The sequence below is a fragment of the Capsicum annuum genome, chromosome 7 (genome assembly GCF_002878395.1).
Source record: "Capsicum annuum cultivar UCD-10X-F1 chromosome 7, UCD10Xv1.1, whole genome shotgun sequence".
Lineage (NCBI taxonomy): Eukaryota > Viridiplantae > Streptophyta > Magnoliopsida > Solanales > Solanaceae > Capsicum > Capsicum annuum.
In genome coordinates, this window is record NC_061117.1 from 157,886,326 (window position 1) to 157,908,595 (window position 22,270).

A 22,270-nucleotide genomic window follows, 5' to 3' on the forward strand; every position below is an offset into this window, starting at 1 on the left:
CCAGTTCCTTATTCAGCTAGTGCTCCTACGCCGAGAGGTAGGCCAAAGCAATGGAGTAGTTCTTTCATTTATGGGCCACAGAATAGTGTTGGTAATAGGCCCCGTTATTCTTCTTATGCTAAATGTGGTAGAAATCACCTTGGGAAGTGTTTTAAAGATGTGAAGGGTTGTTTTGGTTGTGGTAAGCAAGGCCACAGACTTAGAGATTGTCCCCATGCTAGATGGGGAATAGAGATGCCCGACCTCAGGCACAGGCTGCTAGTGCATCAGTTCTGGTACTTCGTCCTGGCCCTGCTCAGTGTGCTTCTTCGATCACTGCTGGCGGTCAGTGCCAGAATAGGTTCTATGCTTTGCCACCCTATCAAGAGCAGGAGGACTGTCCTAATATTGTTACTGGTATGCTCCGTGTCTTTTGTCTTGATGTTTATGTGTTGTTGGACACCGGGTCAAATCTCTCTTATGTGACCCCACTTATGGTGGTAAATTTCGAAATGAGTCCTGAAAAGATTCCTGAGCCTTTCCTAGTTTCTACACCAGTCGAAGAGTCAGTTGTTGCAAAACAAGTGTATAGAAATTTCCTTGTTACTATGCTTTATAGAGTCATACTTGCAGATTCGATAGAGTTAGACATGATAGATTTTGACCTTATTCTGGGTATGGATTGGCTTCATTCTTATTATGCATCTATAGATTGTCGTACCCATGTGGTCAAGTTTTAGTTTACTGATAAACCAGTGTTTGAGTGGTCCGAGAGTTCGGGATCTCCAAAGAATTATTTTATCTCCTATATCAAAGCCAGAAAGCTTATATCCAAAGGTTGCATCTACCACCTAGTTAGGGTCATGGACACTAAGTCCGATTCTCCAACCATCCCGTCGATTGATGTTGTTAATGAGTTCCTCTATGTCTTTCCGGAAGATCTCCCAAGGGTACCTCCCAATAGAGAGATAGAGTTTGGAATTGACCTTCTTCCCGACACTCGGCCTATTTCCATTTTGCCATATTGTATGGCACCTGCCGAGCTTAAGGATTTGAAGAAAACACTCAAAGATCTCTTAGACAAAGGTTTCATTAGACCCAGTATTTCTCCTTGGGGCGCACCTATTTTGTTCGTGCAGAAGAAAGATGGATCTTTGCGTATGTGTATTGACTACCGTCAACTGAACAAGGTCACAGTAAAAATTAAGTATCCTCTTCCAAGAATTGATGACCTGTTTGATCAGTTGCATGGTACAAGTTATTTTTCCAAGATAGACCTTAGATGCGGCAATCATCAACTTAAAGTGAGGGAATGTGATATTCCAAAGGCAGCCTTCCAAACCCGTTATGGTCACTTTGAGTTTCTAGTCATGTCTTTCGGGCTAACCAATGCCCCTGCAGCCTACATGGACCTCATGAATCGAGTGTTCAAGCAATACCTTGATATGTTTGTCATTATCTTCATAGAGGACATCCTTGTGTACTCCCGTGATGAGAATGACCATGCATCCCATCTTAGAATTATCTTGTAATCTCTTAGAGATCACTTTTTGTTGTCAAATTTAGTAAGTGTGAATTTTAGCTAAGGTCTGTAGCCTTTCTGGGTTATGTTGTTTCAGCCAAAGGTATTAGAGTTGATTCCCAAAAGAAAGAAGCTGTGAGAAACTGGCCTAGACCTATCTCTCCATCTGACATTAGGAGTTTCTTGGGTCTAGCGAGCTATTACCGTCGTTTTTTAAGGGTTTCTCTTCTATTGCATCTCCTATGACTCGGTTGACCCAAAAGAAGGTTAAATTCCAGTGGTCCGATTCCTGTGAGAAGAGTTTTCAAGAGTTGAAGACTCGACTCACTTCAGCCCTTATGTTGACATTGCCTAATAGTACTGATGGTTTTGTGGTGTATTGTGATGCCTCTAGAGTTGGTTTGGGTTGTGTGTTGATGCAAAGGGGTAAGATTATAGCCTATACCTCTAGACAGTTGAAGCCGCATAAAAAGAACTACCTGACCCATGATCTTGAGTTAGCTGCCGTGGTTTTTGCTTTGAAAATTTAGAGATACTATCTTTAAGGTGTTCATGTTGATGTGTTTACTGATCATAAAAGCCTACGGTATGTGTTTACCCCAGAAGGAGTTGAATCTAAGGTAGAGGAGGTGGTTAGAGGTTTTGAAAGATTATGATATGAGTGTGTTGTATCACCTAGGCTAGGCCAATATAGTGGCGGATACCCTTAGCAGATTGTCCATGGATAATGTTATGCATATTGAGGAAGGTAAGAGAGAGTTAGCTCATGATGTTCATTGTCTAGCTAGGTTGGGTGTTAGATTGCTTGATTCAGCAGAAGGGAGTATGTTGGTGCAGAGTAGTTTTGAATCCTTTTTAGCTTTGGAAGTGAAGGAGAAGCAAGATAGGGATCCTAGTTTGGTCAAACTTAAGGAGTCAGTTAAGGACCAAAAGGTAAAGGTTTTCTCCTAAGGGAGAGATGGTATGTTTTGGGTGCATGGTAGGTTGTGTGTTCCGTGTGTTGATGATTTGAAGTGGAGGATTATGGGTGAAGCACATGGCACGCGTTATTCCATTCATCTCGATACTACCAAGATATATCGCAACTTACAGGAAATTTATTGGTGAAACGGTATGAAAAAGGACATCTTCGAGTTTGTAGTAAAGTGTGCGACATGTCAATAGGTTAAGGTGGAGCACCAAAGACCAGGTGGTGAGATGTAAGAGTTTAGTATACCCACTTGGAAGTGGGAGATGGTGAATATGGACTTCGTGATCAGGTTGCCTCTTTTGTGTCGTCATCATAATTCTATTTGGGTTGTTATGGATAGTTTGACTAAGTCTGCACATTTCTTGCCCGTGCATACATCTTATACGACTGAAGATTATGCTAGATTTTATGTCTGAGAGTTGGTCAGACTACATGGAGTTCCCTTGTCTGTCATTTTGGATAGAGGTACTCGATTTACTTCTCAGTTTTGGAGGGCATTTCAGTAGGGTCTTGGTATCCAAGTTCTTTTGAGTTTAGATTTTCACTAATGATAGATGGTCAGGCTGAAAAGACCATTCAAACCCTAGAGGATCTATTGAGGATGTGCGCTCTTGATTTCAAAGGAAGTTGGGATGAGCATTTGCCATTGATAGAGTTCGCCTATAACAATAGTTTCTATGCTACCATTGAGATGGCACTATTTTAGGCTTTGTATGGTAGGAGGTGTAGATTACCCATAAGTTGGTTTGAAGTGGGTGAAGCTACTGCGTGTGGGCCTGATGCAGTGTTCGAATCTATGGAGAAAGTTAAGTTGATTAGAGAAAGGTTAAAGACCGCTCAGAGTCTTCAAAAGTCTTACGCAGATGTGAGAAGGAGAGATCTTGAGTTTAAGGTAGGTGATTTGGTGTACTTAAAGATTTCACCCATGAAAGGGGTAAAAAGGTTTGGTAGGAAGGGAAAGCTTAGTCCCCTTTATGTTGGCTCGTATAGAGTCTTGAGCTGTGTTGGTAAAGTGGCTTATGAGGTTGAGTTGCCTTCGGAGTTGTCCGCCGTTCATCCTATCTTACATGTCTCCATGCTTTAGAAGCAGATTGGTGATTCTGTTGTGGTTGATCCTTCAGAGAGTGTTGATATTTAGGATAGCCTTTCCTTCGATGAGATTCCCATGGAGATCCTAGATTTTCAGATTCGTAGACTAAGGAACAAAGAAGTTCCCTTGGTCAAAGTTTTGTGGCGAAACCAATCTGTTGAGGGTGCTACTTAGGAGGCAGAAGCAGACATGCGAGCCAAATACCCACACCTCTTTTCCGCAAGTTCAGATCAATCCGAAGGTACCATTCTTCCTTGATTCAGCTTTTCTAATCTAAAGTTCAGCTATGCATCTATCTTTGTATGAGTTCTTGCGATAGCCGGAGTGGTCATGAGTTTAGGAAGATCTTGAACCGTTTAGTAATTGTTTCGGCTGTGTGTACTCAGCTTTTCCTGTATTCTGAGCCTAACTAGCAACATTCGAGGATAAATGTTCCCAAGGGGGAGATATTATAAGGCCTCGGAAAGTTCCCTCGTAGTTTTAGCCGTAGGGCGTGTCGAGTGAGGCATGATTTCAGCCCTAAAAGATTGAGAAGTTTCTTCCTAAGTGAGTAACGTGTTAAACATATAGAATTTCCCTAATTTCTAATTTTTTCACGTAGGAAATCTGATAAGCTTTCCATCGATATAAGATTTGCCCAAATCCAACACTCGGATAAGAAGTTATGACTAATTTAAGCCTTAGTCGTAAAATTGCATCATTTAACTGCCTGGCGCGTTGCGGAGAGGGTTGATTTGGCAATTGTCAATTTCCAATGGAACCTCGTGATAGTGGCGCATCGCGGAGGAGTCCCAGGTCCCAACCAGTGGGAAAATACGATGGCTCCGTGTCGCGGAGGCTGCCAATTTCTCAATTGTCAAATTCCAGTGAGCCACCACGATAAGTGGTGCGTCGGGAGGCCAATGAAATAGGGTTCCAGTTCAATTTTTCCATTTTCGCACAGATATTTAAAAGGGCACTTTGTACCTTTTCCAAGCCTATAAAATCATGGAAACACTAAATCAAAGCCATTTACAAGCATCTTATGAGTTTTTTCTCAAGTTTTCTCTCAACATAAACCCTAAGTATCCAAAACCTCTTCCAAGAATCTCAAGAATCCACCATGGATTTCCTAAATTGAGTCAAGATTCAAGGTTCCCAAGTCAAGGACCTCAAGAACCCTCATTCTAGAGCACGAATAGAGTTCCAAAAGTGAGAGTTCATCAAAATCTTCTAACTCAAGGTGTGTGAGGTGTTTGAACAAGGGTAACCCTTTCACCCTTATGCCCAAAAGGCTATTTACATCATGAAATTCTTAAAATATATGAGGTTTTTCCTACATGAATTTGAATTGGGTTTTTCACCCATTATTATTGAATGCATTATAATGATATTTCCCATGAATTGAGAGTCAAATGGCATGATTTCTACATATTTTCTTGAGTATTTACAGCTGGGTATAAACCCCATGATTTTACTCCTTGATAAGCTAATATTTGCATTGTTGAGATATTGAAGCATATGGCTATATTGGGATTTTGAGGTAACTTGCTGAAATTTCCAGATTTTCACATGATTTATGAATCTATATGCTATATATTATGCTTTTGGTAAGCTTTAACTTGAGAATTAATTATGGGTTGGTAAGCCCTATTTGAGACTTGTGAAATTATGAACTCTTGTGCTATGAGCAACCATGTTTTGAGTATTTTGAGATGATTGAGAAATGAATTGACGTAATGGTCCTTTAGCTTTGAAATCCACTTCACTATATGAGATTATCGATTTGATTATTGGGTTCGTGGTGAACCATGTGATTATTCTAAAAGTGGATTTTCTTATAAGATGAGCGTAGATAATCTAAAGGAAGTAGTATTTGGCACCAAGTGGGTAAGTTACTACGGTTTCTTAACCCAAAACTACATGCCACCATAGGTTGGGCCTGAGGCTGAGTTTATGACTATGCTAGTATTGAGTCTATTCTTATCTTGAATTGAGTGTCATTGGTAGAAACCGGATCTAAGAGTTAGCTTGGGGCTACTCGTAGCCTTAGGCACCGTGTGACGTCCCGGGAGAAGATTTCGGGTTGTTATAGAGAGTATCATGAAAACATGACATGGCTCTAGGTGCACAGCTAATGTTTCGGGTACAAGTACCCCAGGACTCGATGGAAGGAAACTAACAAAGCATTACTTACTTGAATACATAATAATCATCATAATACATTTACTGAAGCATTTCATCAAACATGTGATAGGCATAAGCTTGTACGTACATGGGGATTTCATGATATCATGCTAATCAGACACTTTTCCCTCATCTAGGCATCCAACCAAACACATAATAGGTATAGAATGTGTAAACAACATCACACAACAATTAACTATCGTGATTCAATTCCAATTTAATCATTCAAGGGTTTAGTCCTAGGGTTTCATGAATCTATACCAATACAAATCAACCCATATGGAATTTAACACTCATTCATGGAATACAATTAAATTACTCATTATCAACATGAACAAAAGCATCCCAATCATGAAATTCATAAGAAAATCCATAACTTGAATTTAGAAAAGGGATTCTTGGGCTTCATGGACGAAAAGAGTCCATGAATGAACACTATGTATACCTTAGTTCATGATTTCATGAAGATTGATGGTGAAACCTTCTTGAATTTGAATCCCCAATAGAAACCATAGCTTGTTCTTGAGAGAAACTTGAGAGAAAATAGTATATTTTGGGTGAAGAATAGCTAAATCACGTGTTATTGGGTTTAAATAAGGGTAGAAAATTGACCCTTTTAACCCTGGACGTGTCATTTAATTTTAGAAAAATTTTCCCGAACTGGGCCCTGGCGCGACGCGGTGTTATCGTGCCGTGTCACTATAAATTGACAATTGGGAAATTAAGGGATGGTGCAATGCGGAGCCATTGTGTTGCCTCTTCTTTCGTGACCTGGAACTTTGGTGCGACGTAGGGGAAATTGCGCTGAGACACTGGGAAAAGGAAAATTCTGAATTTGAGTGCTGCCGCAATGCGCCATAATTGCGGACACCTAATGGAAATTGCCAAATGCCATTTCCTCTTGTGGCGTGGTGCGTCACTGACTAATATGGTGCTGTTTTTCGACGGGAACTTGAAATAGTCATAACTTCTTACCCGGTTATCATATTTAAGCGAATCATATATCGATGGAAAGTTTATTGAATTTTCTACATGACAAAAAGTGAAAATCTTGAAAATTCCTCATGGAATAATTATCATTCACTTTAGAAGCTAATACTAGGAATTCTTGGGATAAAATTTGCTAGAAATCTTCAGGGTATTACAATGTCTCCCCCTTGAGAACATTCATCCTTGAATGAGACTAACTGAGAGGGGAAACAATAAGTTGAACATAAACTGAACATGAATAACTGGAACATGATCTCATGACTAACAAGCAGAACATAATATACTGAACATGCATATCTGATGCATGTGTAACTGATTCATGAATGCATGACTGAATATGCAATGGAACTTGATACCAAGTTTATACTGGGAACATGAGCGTGAAACTGAATACCAAGTTCGTGATGAGCACTGATCATGAAATTGAGTAAGCTTAAGGAGAACTGTTACCTTGAGTTTGATCTGAATTAGCGGAGAAGAGGTGAGGATACTTGGTACACATGTCTGCTTCTGCTTCCCAAGTAGCTCCCTCGACGGACTGATTTTGCCAAAGAACTTTAACTAGAGGGACTTCTTTCTTCCTCAATCTAAGAGTCTGATAGTCTATGATTTTGACTGGAATCTTCTCGTAGAAGAGACTATTTTGAACATCAATGTTCTAAATAGGGACTACGACTGAGGGTTCACCTATGTACTTCTTGATCAAAGAGACGTGAAAGACTGTATGAACTGAGGCTAGATCTAAAGGCGATTCAAGCTCATAAGCTACCTTGCCAAAATGACTGAGAATCTTGAAGGGACTGACATATCAGGGACTGAGCTTTCTCTTCTTTTTGAATCTCTTCACTCCCTTCATGGGAGAGATCTTTATATAGACATGATCACCAACCTCAAACTCGAGATCTTTTCTATGAACATTTGTAAAAGACTTCTATCGGCTCTGAGTATCCCAGAGTCTTTCTCTGATTCATTGGACTTTTTCTAAGGGGTCGAATACTAAGTTAGGACCTATGACTGAGGTCTCACTAACTTCGAACCAACCAATTAGAGATCTACATCTCCTACCATAGAGACCTTTGAATGGAGCCATCTGAATACTGGAATGATAGTTGTTGTTGTATACAAACTCAATCAAAGGTAACTGGTCATCCTAACTTCCCTTGAAATCAATTGCACACGCCCTTAGCATATATTCTAAAGTCTGAATGGTCCTTTCTGGTTGACCATCTATCTAAGGATGGAAGGCTGTATTGAGATGAACTTGGGTACCGAGACCCTTTTAGAATGATTTCCAGAAATGAGAGGTAAACTGGGTACCTCTTTTTGAGATAATAGACAACGGAACACCGTACAATCTAACCAACTCCTTGATATAGAGTTTGGCGTAATCCTCAATTGAATAGAAGGTATGAACTGGAAGAAAATGAGCTGATTTGGTCATTCTGTCTATAATGACCCAGACTGAATCATGCTGATGACGAGTTTGAGGCAAACCCGTCACAAAGTCCATGTTCACAACTTCCCACATCCAAGTAGGAATACTAAACTCGAGCATGGACCTACTAGGCTTCTGATGTTCTATCTTAATTTGCTGACATCTAGAGCACTTAGCCACAAACTCTGCAATGTCTCTCTTCATCCCACTCCACCAATAGATTTCCCGCAAGTCGCGGTACATTTTTGTGGACCATGGATAAATAGAGTAGTGTGCACCATGCACTTCTGCAGGAATTCGCTGCCTTAAGTCGTCTACACCTGGAACACAGAGATGACCCTGACAACATAAAAAAACATCTCCCCCTTGGGAGAAAACCTCTACTTTCTGATCCTGAACTGACTCTTTCAACTTGACAAGGCTGGGATCTCTATCTTGCTTTTCTCTCACCTCGGAAACTAGAGATGATTCTGAACTACTCTGAACACATACACCACCCTCTGAAGAATTGACTAAGTAAATGCTTAGTCTAGCAAGTTGATGGAATTCTTGAGCTAACTTCTTCTTACTATCCTCTACATTAGAAACACTACCCATGGATAGCCTACTGAGTGCGTCGGCCACTACGTTGGCCTTGCTCAGATGATAGAGGACACTGATGTTGTAGTCTTTCAAGAGCTCTAACCACCTTCTCTGACGAAGATTGAGATCTTTTTGAGAAAAGACATACTGAAGACTCTTGTGATCTGTGAAGACATCTATATGAACTCCGTAGAGATAATGACTCCAAATCTTCAAGGCAAAGACTATAGCTGCTAACTCAATATCATGAGTAGGATAATTTCTCTCATGGATTTTAAGCTGTCTGGAGCCGTAGGCTATAACCTTACCATGCTACATGAGGACACAACCCAAACCTACTCTGGATGCATCACAATACACCACGAACCCATTAGAACCATCTGGAAGAGCTAAAACTGGGGCTGAGGTAACTCGAATCTTCAACTCCTAAAAACTCTTCTCGCAAGGGTCTGACCACTGAAACTTGACTTTCCTGAGTCAAAAGACTATCTGAAGTCTAAGGATTCATAGATTTACTGAGAGTATCGTGAAAACATGACATGGATTTAGGTACACAGCTAATGTTTTGGGTACAATTACCCCCAGGACTCGATGGAAGGAAACTGGCAAAGCATGAGTTACTTGAATACATAATAATCATCATAATACATTTACTGAAGCATTTTTATCAAATATGTGATAGGCATAAGCTTGTACGTACATGGGTATTTCATGATATCATGCTAATTAGATAATTTCCCTTCATCTAGGCATTCAACCAAACACATAGTAGCCATAGAATGTGTAAACAATATCACACAACAATTAGCTGGTAGGATTCAATTCCAATTTAATCATTCAAGGGTTTAGTCCTAGGGTTTCATGAATCTATACTGATACAAATCAACCCATATGAAATTTAACACTCATTCATGGAATACAATTAAATTACTCATTATCAATATGAACAAAAGCAACCCAACCATGAAATTCATAAGAAAATCTATTACTTGAATTTGAAAAGGGATTCTTGGGAATTATGGATGAAATGAGTCCATGAATGAACACTATGCACACCTTAGTTTATTATTTTGTGAAGATTGATGGTGAAGCCTTCTTGAATTTGAATCCCCAATAGAAACCTTAGCTTGTTCTTGAGAGAAAATAGTATATTTTGGGTTAATAATATCTAAATCACGTGTTATTGGGTTTAAATAGGGGTAGAAAATTAACCCTTTTAACCCTGGACGCGTCATTTAATTTTAGTAAAATTTTTCCAAATTGGGCCCTAGCACGATACAACGTTATCGCGCTGTGTTACTGGAAATTGACAATTGGAAAATTGAGGGATGGCGCGACATAGAGATATTGCGTTTCCCTTTCCTTCATGACCTGGAACTTTGGCGCAACGCGGGGGAAATTGCGTCGAGACACTGGAAAAAGAAAAATTCTAAATTTGAGTGCTGGCGCGACGCGCCATAATTGCAGACACCTACTGGAAATTGCCAAATGCCATTTCCTCTTGTGGAACAGCGCGCCACTGACTAATATGGTGCTGTTTTACGACGGAAACTTGAAATAGTCATAACTTCTTACCCGATTATTGGATTTAAGAGAATCATATATCGATGGAAAGCATATTGAATTTTCCATATGATGAAAAGTGAAAATCTTAAAAATTTATCATGGAATAATTATCATTCACTTTATAAGCTAATACTAGGCATTCTTGGGATGAAATTTGCTAGAAATCTTTGGGGTATTACACTTATCCTGAAAGTTCCTCATCAGATTCTATCTATCTGGAAAAACTACAAAACTTCATACTAGGATAGTGAGCTTTAAATAGAGGCCATATGAGAACTTCTATCATGCTTAGGAGCGGTTTAAGGCACTTCTTCAAAACTATCCACATCATTAATGGTCCAATGAGATACTTGCTCATACTTTTGTAGAAGAAATTGACACAACACAAAAATTTTGCTAATTTAGCTGCATGTGGTCAAGTGCTGGAGTTGACTTATGATGAGCTATACACCTTATTGAACCATATTGCACAAGAAAATCCAGAGTGGCATGGTGATTCTAAGAGTGCCACAAAGAAAGTTGCAGGAGTGTTGGAGGTTGACCAATACACTACTTTATTAGCTCAGGTTACTGCATTACAAAATTTGATTCATACTCAGTTCAGCAGCCTGAAAGTGGGAGCTACACAGCCTGCAATATCAATTAATGTAGTTCAGTAGACCAGTGGTTGGTGTGAGGTTTATGGTAAGAGTGGTCATTTAGTGACTATTTATGCTGGCAATCTTGAGTCTATGATGTATGTCGGAAATACTTAAAGGCAGAATTATGGGAACACCTACAACATGAAGTGGCAAAATCATTCACTGAATCAGTCTTAGAACACCCAACAACAACAGATTTAGCAGCCACAGACACAATAAAATTAGTCAACTAGCAACTTGGAAAAGATGATGAAATGGATTCTAGCTAATTAAACGCAGTTGGGTGCAGTTTTAAAGAACCAACATACAACCACAAGAAGCTTAGAGTTGTAGTTAGGGAAGTTATCACAGACACTAAATACTTGGCCTCAATGTGGTTTTCCAGGACATACAAAAAACCAAAAATAAGCTATGGCAATCACTTTGAGGAGTGGTAAAGAGCATAATAAAGAACCTCTAGAGGTAACTAAGGACATAGATGCTGATGCAGTGACTGAATAGGTAAATGGAAAAGTTGCTAAAGAGTCTAGGAAGTCTAAGTAATCGAGAGAAAAAGTTTCTGAAAAAGTGAAAAAGATCCCCCAACTACCTTTCTCGCAGAAACATATAAAGGCAAAGGAGGATGCGTGCTTCAATAAGTTTATTGACACGTTCAGAGAGCTACACATTAACTTAACTCTTTTAGATATTTTATAAGTAATTCCCAAGTACGTGAAGTACTTGAGGGATGTAGTTTCTAACAAAGTTAAGTTACAGGATGTGGGGGCGGTAACCTCACTGAGGAGTGTAGTTTTGTGGTTACTCAAAAGATGCCCAAGAAGCTTAAGGTCCCAGGGAAGTTTACTCTCCCTATTTAGATTGGTAAAAATAAGGTGGTTCAGGCACTTAGTGATTTAAGGGTAAGTAGCAACTTAATACCCCTATCTTTGTTCAACACATTGGGCTTCGAAAAGCCTAGATCGAGCTCTGTGCTACAGCAGCTGGAAAATGGGACCATAGCTCATCCTAAAGGGGTTATAGAGGATGTTCTCATAAAGGTTGGTAAATTTATTATTCCTGCTGACTTTATTGTTCTAGATTTTCAGGCAGACGAACAGGTACCAATCATCTTGGGGAATCCATTTTTTGAAATAAGAGGAGCTTTAATTGATGTGAGAGAAGGAACACTCACAATGAGGTTGGAGGATGAATAGGAAATTTTCAAAGCTTACAAACCGCTTAACACACTATCCCACTATAAACACTTATGCATGATTATTGTTATCAAAGAGGATAAATGTGAGGTGGTGGAGCATATTCCACAAAATACCTCTTCGAACACCCTCATTGAGTAGCGTAACCCACAACTACCTAAGCCCAACATAATGTAGATTGATGAGCCTAAGAAGGCTAGAGTTGACAAAGAGGCTGACCTTGAGAGTTCACACTCAAGAGGTTAGAAACAAATAAGAAGATGGCCTCCAAGTGTGAGGAAAATAATGAAAAAATTAGGTTAAGTTAAGTTGGGTCGTGCTTCGACACTAAATCAGGCGCTGCTTTGGAGGAAACCCAAGTTAAGTAGGCATGTTTTATTTTTAGTGTTTACTTCACGTAGTTTTTGTTTTGTTGAGTCACGGGTTGAGGGAAAGTATGAGTACCAAAAACCTAAGCTAAGGAGCATGGAGAAGACTAAGTGTGAGGTTCCTGGACCCTCTTGATGTTTAAAGATGCTACTAGGTAGGCCTAGAGGCCTCAAGAAGTATTTCTATCTCGACTTTTAAAGTATACTTTGGGGACATAGTAGATTTTTAAGTGTGGGGTAGGGAAATTCTTATTTTTAGGGTAAATTTAAATTTTCTTTTGTGTTAGGAATAAGTGAGATATTCTTGTTGGTGCTATATTTGACTACATGATGCAAGTGTTTTGGTTGTAAGAGTATGTTGATTGTGTGAATTAGTTGTTTTTAGACTTCTAGGCTCATGATTATAACTCTTGTACTTGTGGCTTAAATCTGAATTCATGCTATTATTGGTTGAGAGTCTATGATGATCCTACTTGAAATTAAGCATGTGCCAGGTGCGTGTGAGGTATTGTATATTCCTTGTTGCATATGACGTCTAAAACTTGCCTGGTGTGTGTGCAAAGCAAAATAAAGAGTGTGGGTTTAGGTGGTAATATAGTCATTTCTTTGATAGCCTTATTTTAGACCTTCTTTTTGACCTACCCTTTGTGCTTAATCCTACTAAGCCCCATTGAGCCTTTAGCTTTTTCTTTGGTATCCTCATATGTAGCCTAATCCTTTCTTTGAAAAAATTAGGGAGTTAAAGAGTGTGAAATTGAAGAAGAAAAAGGTTAAAGTCAAGTCCCAAAGTGATGGTCACTGGTGTGCAAAAAAGTTATTGTGTTGTGGTTGGGAGTTAAAGAAATTATTTGAAAGAAGTTCCCATTTTTAGCTCTATTGTGTTACAATGAAACATTTTTTGCCCTGGTCCTTCTTGGACATTGTGCACCTCAACTAAGGCAAAATGCTTACATTAAAGGTGGATATCATAGGGGTGCATAGTGTAAAGTGGGTGCCAAAAAAAGAAAAATAGAAAGATATATGTGTACCATACTCTCACCATAGTGTACGTAAATGAGCTTAATAAGATGGGGTGAAAAGAAAAAATAATAGGGTAGACATAAGTGGTGTGAATTGGTTATTAGAGTTGAATTAAATGTAAAAAGTGATGTATTGAAGCTCTTAGGGAAAATAGTCACTATTAAGCCAAAATTGTTCCTACCACTATTAAAGACCTATTGATCCTAAGCTTCATCATTCTAATATTAGTGGAGTACTGCACTAACGGAAATCATATGGTTCATTATGTGCAACTTGTGAATTCTTTGTGAGAGTGAGCAAAATTCAGTTCTTGTACCTATTGTGTTATGAAATGCAATTATATGAGTGAGCAGGGGTAAATTTCTTATTGTGAGGGAACATGTTTAATGAATATGGGTGATTTGTATGATGCCCTTTATTGAGAAATATGCAAAAGTTTGCCATTTGTTGATTCAAATATTAAGGCTAGGTGTATGTAAGTAGTAGTCTTGAACTACCAATTGTGTACATAACTTGTTTAGTGTAGAATCTTGCATCCTGTGTAGTCATTATAGTATTATCTTGAGTGTCTTTGCAGTAGTTTAAGTGGAGAGTCTCCTCAGCTTATGATGCTTATAGTTAAGAGTTGTTCGAGGACGAACAAGGCTTTAAGTGTGGGATGATGATGTTGGGTGTATTTATGCACTCTAGTGTTACTATTCTAGCTTGTTTAGTCATGTTTTAAGGATAATTCGTGTGGTTTATGTGTGATGATGATATAAATTAGCATATAAGTGTTCAATTATATGATTACAATAGTTAAAAGTGTTTTCAAACAAGTGTGGGTTTAATTCGTTCAATTAGAGTTTAGACGAGAAAACTAGTGTTACTAGCTTAAGCTAAGTGTCGTTCTAGTTAGTCTCGGTGGATTCTAATGTATTTAATGAATTACTTATGGTTTTAATGTGTAATATTATGTGTAACAAATTGTTTAAAGTGTGCAACATTTAATTAAAATAAGACAAGAGTCAACAATGCATTATAACGTAAAACGATCGAGACTAGTGCTTAGATTGAGTTTTTAGTTTGTTGTTCCTGTTGTTTAAATGTGTTGAACTCTAATCCATGGTGTTTGATGATGTAGGATTCTTGTGGAGTTGATTATTTTAATGTATGAATGTCTAACATGCTAGAAATTAAAGGAAAAACAACACCAAAAGCTTGGAAGAGAAGGCAAAATAATGTCATGAGCATGGAACACAAAGATGGATATTGAACGCTTAACCAAATATTTGGATGCGATTTCCAGTAGTTGTAGGAATATTTGGATGCAATTTCCAGTAGCTGCAGGCTATATACCGGCAACACAGGCTCCATACCGTGATGCTTTACCTTAGAAAAATTTGTGAGATGCAACTTCCAGTGAAGGCATGTGATATGCCGATGCAGAACCCTTCATTTGGGTGCAATTAAGCTCACAACGCGTGCTATACTAAGATGTAACTATGGGCGTGAAACATGCTGTATTTCGGTGCTCCCATGCCTGCATTGTATGCTTTAGTTCACTGCTCTATTTTGATGCTTAAAAGCAAATGACATCTTTTAATCCTACAAGTTTTAGGATTAGCTTATTATAAATACATATACGTTACACACTTTGTGGGGAATCTGGGATAATCTTGGAAAACTTGTGATGTCTTGGACGAATTTGGGAGGCTGCTACATATTATTTTAGGTTTTATCATTATTTATTTAGCTTTTAATTATATCATAATATGTATTCAATTATTTGGATCATGATTATGAATATTAGTGGCTAAAAACTCTCTTTTCGGGGTTAAAGCCAAGAACATGACTACTATGTTTTGGATTAATTTCGTTTAATTCACTTATCATATTTGGTTGATTGTTTATTCTTGTTTTAATTATTTTGAGGATTTAACACCCTTAGAATACATATATTATCAACCTTTTAATCTCAGGAGAGGGAATAGGTAGATAGAACATGGGGAAAAAAAGTAAGGTTTGTACTCTTTTATAAAATAAGAAATTCAAATTAGCATCTAGGACAGGGATATACTTAGAAGCCTTACTTGATTCACATGTAAGAAGATAGCGTTAAGAACTTAATTGGATTATTACATCCCGGTCAACAATGTAGTTGTAATGTCCAAGTTAGGTAAACGATTAGAGGTCGGGAGACCATTATCATGTGATTAACCCTACGAATCAACAACCAAGATAAACGATATAATTGTTCAAAGTGATTTAACCCTGGGCTTTACTCTATTGATTGTCTTAAGTCTTTTATTTTACGCATTGCTTACTTTACTTTAGTTTACAAATTTTCAAAACTCTTGTTTGGTTATGCTTGCACTAGATTGATCTAAATTTTGAACTGAAATTATACAGTTTTTAGAACAAGTCCCTGTGGGATCGATATTCAACTTTCTTGAAGGCCACTATATTACTTGGTAGACCACGTACACTTGCGTGTTCGCTGTCGTTATCCTTTAATGTGACATAGTCTACTGTGATAATTCCACTAGAGAGTAGTTCTCTAACGTTATTATGCCTTTGTCTTATATAATAAGATTTACCATTATACGTCATACACAGTATATACATACTGGTTCAAAAGGTTTGAGCTAATAAGGAATATCTTTCAAGAAATGTTGGAGTCATTCAACTTCTTCACCAACTTTATCTAACGTGATAAATTCATATTTCAGTATAGAGCGGGTAATACATATCAATTTGTATGATTTTCAAGAGACTGCTCCTCCACCTAAAGTAAATACACATCCACTTATGGATTTTATTTCATTTGATCCGATGATCTAATTTGCATCACTATATCCATCAACTATCACTGGATATTTGTTATAATGCAAGCATAGTCTTGAGTATGTTGTAGATCCCCCAAAACTCTTTTCATTGCCATCCAATGAGTTTGATTAAGACTACCTGCTATGTCTGGTCACGTACAATTCATAATATATATCAAACTTTCCAACACTCTTGCATCGTCGAACTGTGAGTCACTTTCACCTACATTCTTTTGAAGTGAGAAGCTCATGTCTAATGGAGTCTTGGCAATTGAAGTCCAAATACTTGAATTTGTCAAGTACGTTTTCAATGTAAAGAGACTGTGACAACCAACCCTTGCAGAATTCTATGAATTCTTATTCCTCAGATCACATTTAAAACTCCAAGGTATTTCATATCAAACCTATTCTCAAGCATTCGTTTCATAGCATTTATGTGAGAAATGTCTCTACTTATGATCAACATATCATCCACATACAAGCAAATAATGACTTTGTGATTTGAAGTGTTTTTAATGCAAACAAATTTATCACATTCATTTATATTGAAGCCATTTTCCATGCATTCCACTATTTGGAAGCTTAATTTAGTTCATAAAGTGACTTTACAAGTTTTCACACTTTCTTTTCTTTACTAGGAACCACAAAACCCTTAGGTTGTTCCATATAAATTTCTTCCTCCAATTCTCCATTTAAGAATGCCCATTTGATGAATTTCAAGATCATAGACTGTAGCTAAGGTAAATAACATTCGAATGGACGTTATCCTTGTTTTAGGCAAGTATGTGTCAAAATAACCAAGGCCTTCTTTTTATCTAAAGCCTTTCACAACAAGTCTTGCCTTGTATTTGTTAATTGTACCATCAAATTTTATTTTTCTTCTGAAAATTCATTTGGAATATAAAGGTTTATTTCCTAGAGGAAGATCAATCAACTCCCAAATATTGTTTCTCAAGATTGAATCAATCTCACTATTGACTGCCTCTTTTTAAAGGATGAGTCCGAAGACAACAACACTTCTTAAATATCTGTGGCTCATTTTTTAGTAGAATGATACAAAATCTGATCCAAAGAAAGTCGGCATTCTTTGATGGGTGCTACACCTTGGATTCTCATCATTAAGTACATTCTTGTTTAGTTTACCTTAAGGTCATTTAGACCCCCCACTAGATTTCTCGTGTGCAATTTTATACCAAAAATGTGTTTAAAGAACTCAACATTATCTGATCCAATTATCAATTTTTTTTAATATCTAGACATTTGGATTTATGAATCAAAAATCGACATACTTTACTGCTTTTAGCATATCCAATAACACATACTCACAATTATTTTTATCCTATAAAACATAGGAACTTGAAATTTTACTAGAAACCCCCACACTTTGAAATATTTCAAGTTGGATTCCTTCCTTTTCATTTTTCATATGGAATTGAATGTGTCTTACTATGGGGCACTCTATTGAGTATTTAGTTTGCTGTAAGAATAGCTTCCCCCAACAAGTTTTGTGGTAAACCTTACTTATGACTAAGACATTCATTATTTTCTTTAATATTTGATTTTTCTTTCCATAATCCCATATGCCTGAGGTGAATATAGGGTAGTAGTTTGATGGACAATCCATTTACTAAACATATCTCTGTAAAAGAAGATTCATAATCTCCTCCCCTATCACTTTTTATTATTTTAATCTTTTTATCTAACAAACTTTCAACTTCTATTTTATATTGCCTAAACGTGTCTATTGTTTCATCCTTAACATTTAACAAATAAGAATAAAAATATCTAGTGTAATTGTCAATAAAAATTATAAAATACTTTTTCTCACCACAAGATGGTGTTGACTTCATATTACAAATGCATGTATGCATTAAGTCCAAAGGATTGGAAGTCCTTTCAATAGACTTATACGGATGCATGACATACTTTGATTCCACATATGTTTGACACTTTGATTTGATGCACTCAAAGTTAGGAAAAACTTCTAAATTGATAATATTTTCAAGGTTTTGTAATTGCCATGTCCTAAACATTCATGCCACAATTCATTTTACTCATGTAAGTAAGAAGAGATAGAAATTTAATTAATTTCAACAGTCATTACATGATCTTAAAAACACCCTCGGTGAGGTAACCTTTACCTACATACACTCCGCCTTTGATAATTACATTCTTATCAGAAACAAATACTTATTTGAATCCATTTTTGGTCAGAAGTGAAATAGAAACCAAGTTCTTTCTCAACTCTAAAACATGAAGGACGTTGTTGATCGTCACCACCTTGCCCGATGTTATTTCATGCAATTTTATCTCATTTCTTTAACTTTTGCTATTGCGGGGTTAGCCATATAAATATTTTTCTCATCTTGAGCCATAACATACGATGAAAACAACTCCTTGTTGGCACATAATATTTTTCTCATCTTGAGCCATAGCATACGATGCAAACAACTCCTTCTTGGCATATATTTGGTAGGTGGCAGCCGAATCAATCCACCACCCTCTAGGATTACCAACCAAGTTGCATTCTGAAAGTACATTACAAAGATCATCAATTCATCTTTGGATTCAATTATATTGGCTTGATCCTTCTTCTTTCCTTTGTTAGGGGCTCGATAGTCTACGAACATATGGCCAACCTTTTCATAATTAAAGAAATTTCCTTTGTATTTCTTCTTTGGAGGATTGCTTTGTTGTCCAAATGCTTTATTTCATTTCTTTGCTTTGTTAGGGTCTTTCTCCACAGTATTTGCTCCACTAATTATAGAATTCCATTTTGACCTCTCCTCGACTGCTTTGTTATATTATTTAATTTGTAACCTCACAATGAGGTCTTCAACTGACATCTCCTTTCTGTTATGCTTCAAGTAGTTTTTGAAGTCTTTCCACAAAGGTGGTAACTTCTCTATTATAGTCGCTAATTGAAAATACTCATTCACAATCAACCCTATATTAAAGGTCATGTAATAACTAAGAACAATATTAACATGCTCAAATAAGGTATTTATATATTAATACCTTCTCCTAGAAGATAATGGATGATTACTTGCAATTCTTGAACTTAAGAGATGATAGTTTTACTATCTATCATCATAAAGTCAAGATTACAATGAACTTTTTTATTCCTGCATCCTCAGTCTTATATTTCTTTTCCAAAGCATCCCATAATTCTTTCAAGCTTTTCATACCGCTGTACATATTGTACAGGTCGTCTTGAAGGTCACTCAGTATATAGTTCTTATATAAGAAATTCAAGTGTTTTTAAGCCTCCAATAGAATGAAAAATTCCTTGTCCGATGTTTCTTCGAGCAATTCTGAAGCGTTTCGGAGATGAACCTTTGAATACTTAAAGTAGTCAAACAAAAGAACATTTTTTGCTGCCAACATTTGAAATTCATACCCAAAAACTTTCCTGGTTTCTCCCCTAGTGTCATAGAGGGTGCATCACTTGAATGGCTTAGCGTAGTAATAGCTGTTGCTGCTACACTTGCCATTCCATCATTAGTGTGACTTTCAACAGGAATTTTTTTTTGTCACAAAGAGACAACCAATTTAGTATGTCAAAATACTAGCTATAAAGTTCTAAAACTTTAAACACCAACTTGTTTCTAGTATAATGATGAAGTGTTTATGTTCTTCTAATCTTCAACCGAATGAACTTTAACTCATGATTAAGTTTTTATATCTTAAAATTACTTTTAAGTTGAAATAGAGTAGAAATCCAAAAGGTTTATTCTCCAGATACACAAAAATACAGAGAGTCCAATGAATCGCTGAAGTTTTTATATTTTTCAAACCAAATACCCACACTGATTTATTGGTGAAGTTTTTATATTCTTCCAACCAAGGTATTAGACAATCACAAGACTTTAGTTTCCAGAAAATCAGTCTCAATAAAGATTACAAAAGTACTTTCTTTATAAATGGTGAATTTTTCCCCTTTACCAAACAAGCACAAAATAAATATATTTTTTCTATTAAATTTCTTAAGATTGTTATTCTAGGTACAAAATCTGTATATATAACAATATGAACTTCAACACTAAGTTAAAAAACTACAATGAAGTTCAACAACTTCAAATACAAGTTCAAATGAATGATCAAATAAACTGTCAAAATGAAGTTTCTACTATTTTCAGGAAAATAGTAAAACCAACTTAAGAAATGAAGATGAAACAGAAAAAGTTTTAGAATCAAGTCCACCAAATTTATGATGTGTCCTCAAGGAATTTATTTCCATCAAGTACCTGAGGTTAATGCAATTTTTTCTCCTAGGATAAAATGATTCACTTTCAGAAAATAGCGGTACCTCAATTTTTTTTAAAACTTCAAACTCACTCAACGATTTGATGATCGCACAAGAGTTTTTAGAAGAATAAGAAGATGCTTTTCAATTCAAATTCGTGTCTTTACCTGAGATAAAATTTAGGTATTTATAACAATAAAAGCATTACTTCATAAAGAGAAATAATGATTTAGAAAGGTTCACCTTTTCATAAAGGTGCAACTCTTTGGAAAAGGTGTAACTTTTCAAAAAAATCACAACCCATTGAAAGGTTATAACCATACAAAGTGAAAAAGTGTCTATTCAAATTGCATCCTTTCTCTTGGTTTTTTTTGAAAGAAACACCTATTCATTTTCCATTCACATCTCTTACAAACCTGAATGGTTAAATATAGAGATCACCAAAAAGAGAGAGCAACCAAGATATTTCAGCGGTAGCATGGGCAGTAGAGCAATATTCTACCTCAGCACTCGAGCGTGAAACAACACTTTTCTTTTTTGAGGACCAAGAAATTAGATTATTACCAAGAAAAATATAGTATACCGAGATAGATCAATGGGTAATAGGGAAACCAACCCAACCTGCATTAATATAACACTTTAAAGAACCAATTGAGCCTCATGGAATGAACAAATCATGATTTATGAAACCATATAGGTAACGTAGAATACATTTAACCACAATTAAATGGATATCCAAGGAAGAATTCATGAACTGTGCAATCTGACTAACAACATAGGCAATGTTAGGATGAGTAAAAGTTAGGATTGAAGACCACCAACAAGACTACGATACAATGAAGGATAAAGAAAAGAGTTATCATTAGAAGATAAAAGACTTACTTATTCAAGAAGATCCTGAATGTACTTGGATTGTCTAAGAAAATAACTACCCTTACATCTAGAAATAGAAATTCAAAAAAAAAAATTGACTAGACCTAGATTTCTCATGGAGAATTAAGACATAAGATTTTGGATGGTAGATTGAAGTAAGGAACAAGAAGATGAAGTGATAAGAATGTCATCCACATATAGAAGAAGAATGATTATGTGAGAAGAAGATTTGTAAACAAAGAGAGAATTTTCAGACATACTATTTTTAAAATTATATTTGATAATAAAGGAGGTGAACCGACAAAACCATGCTCTTGGATCTTGTTTTAAGACATAAAGGACTTTGTTCTACTGAAAAATATAATATGGAAGTTGTAAAAAACTAGTTGACTATTTCATAATACCAGTTCACTAAGAGTGATATGTAAAAAATGCATTCTTAACGTCTATTGATGCTAATTGATGAATTTCCAACCTATAGAAGTCGTTAAAACAAAAATAGTTCAAATGCTGACTGGTTTACCACTGGACTAAACATTTGATCATAGTCTAATCTAATTTTTGAACTATTCGCTAGTGGTTAGGGATTCTTTAGTGGAGAGAAATGAGATTATCGAGTGTAAAACATCATCTGGAAAATTCATAATCAAGTATGAAGCTTATATTTTTCCACTAATGGCAATATAATTAAACTTCTGATGTTTTCGATTTTGCATTTGAAGATAATGCTAGGCTTTGGAAACTTGATCAATAGGTTCCATCGATTAATAGATGTCAATTATTACTATGATTTCTTGTTGGCTCGTATTTCAGGTGTTTTCC

At 36.6% G+C, this 22,270-nt stretch overlaps 1 pseudogene; it reads left to right on the top strand.

Annotated features, from left to right (window-relative positions):
* The first annotated feature begins 221 nt into the window (after positions 1-221).
* Positions 222-22,270, top strand: part of LOC124885800 — a 126,635-nt pseudogene continuing 104,586 nt past the window's right edge.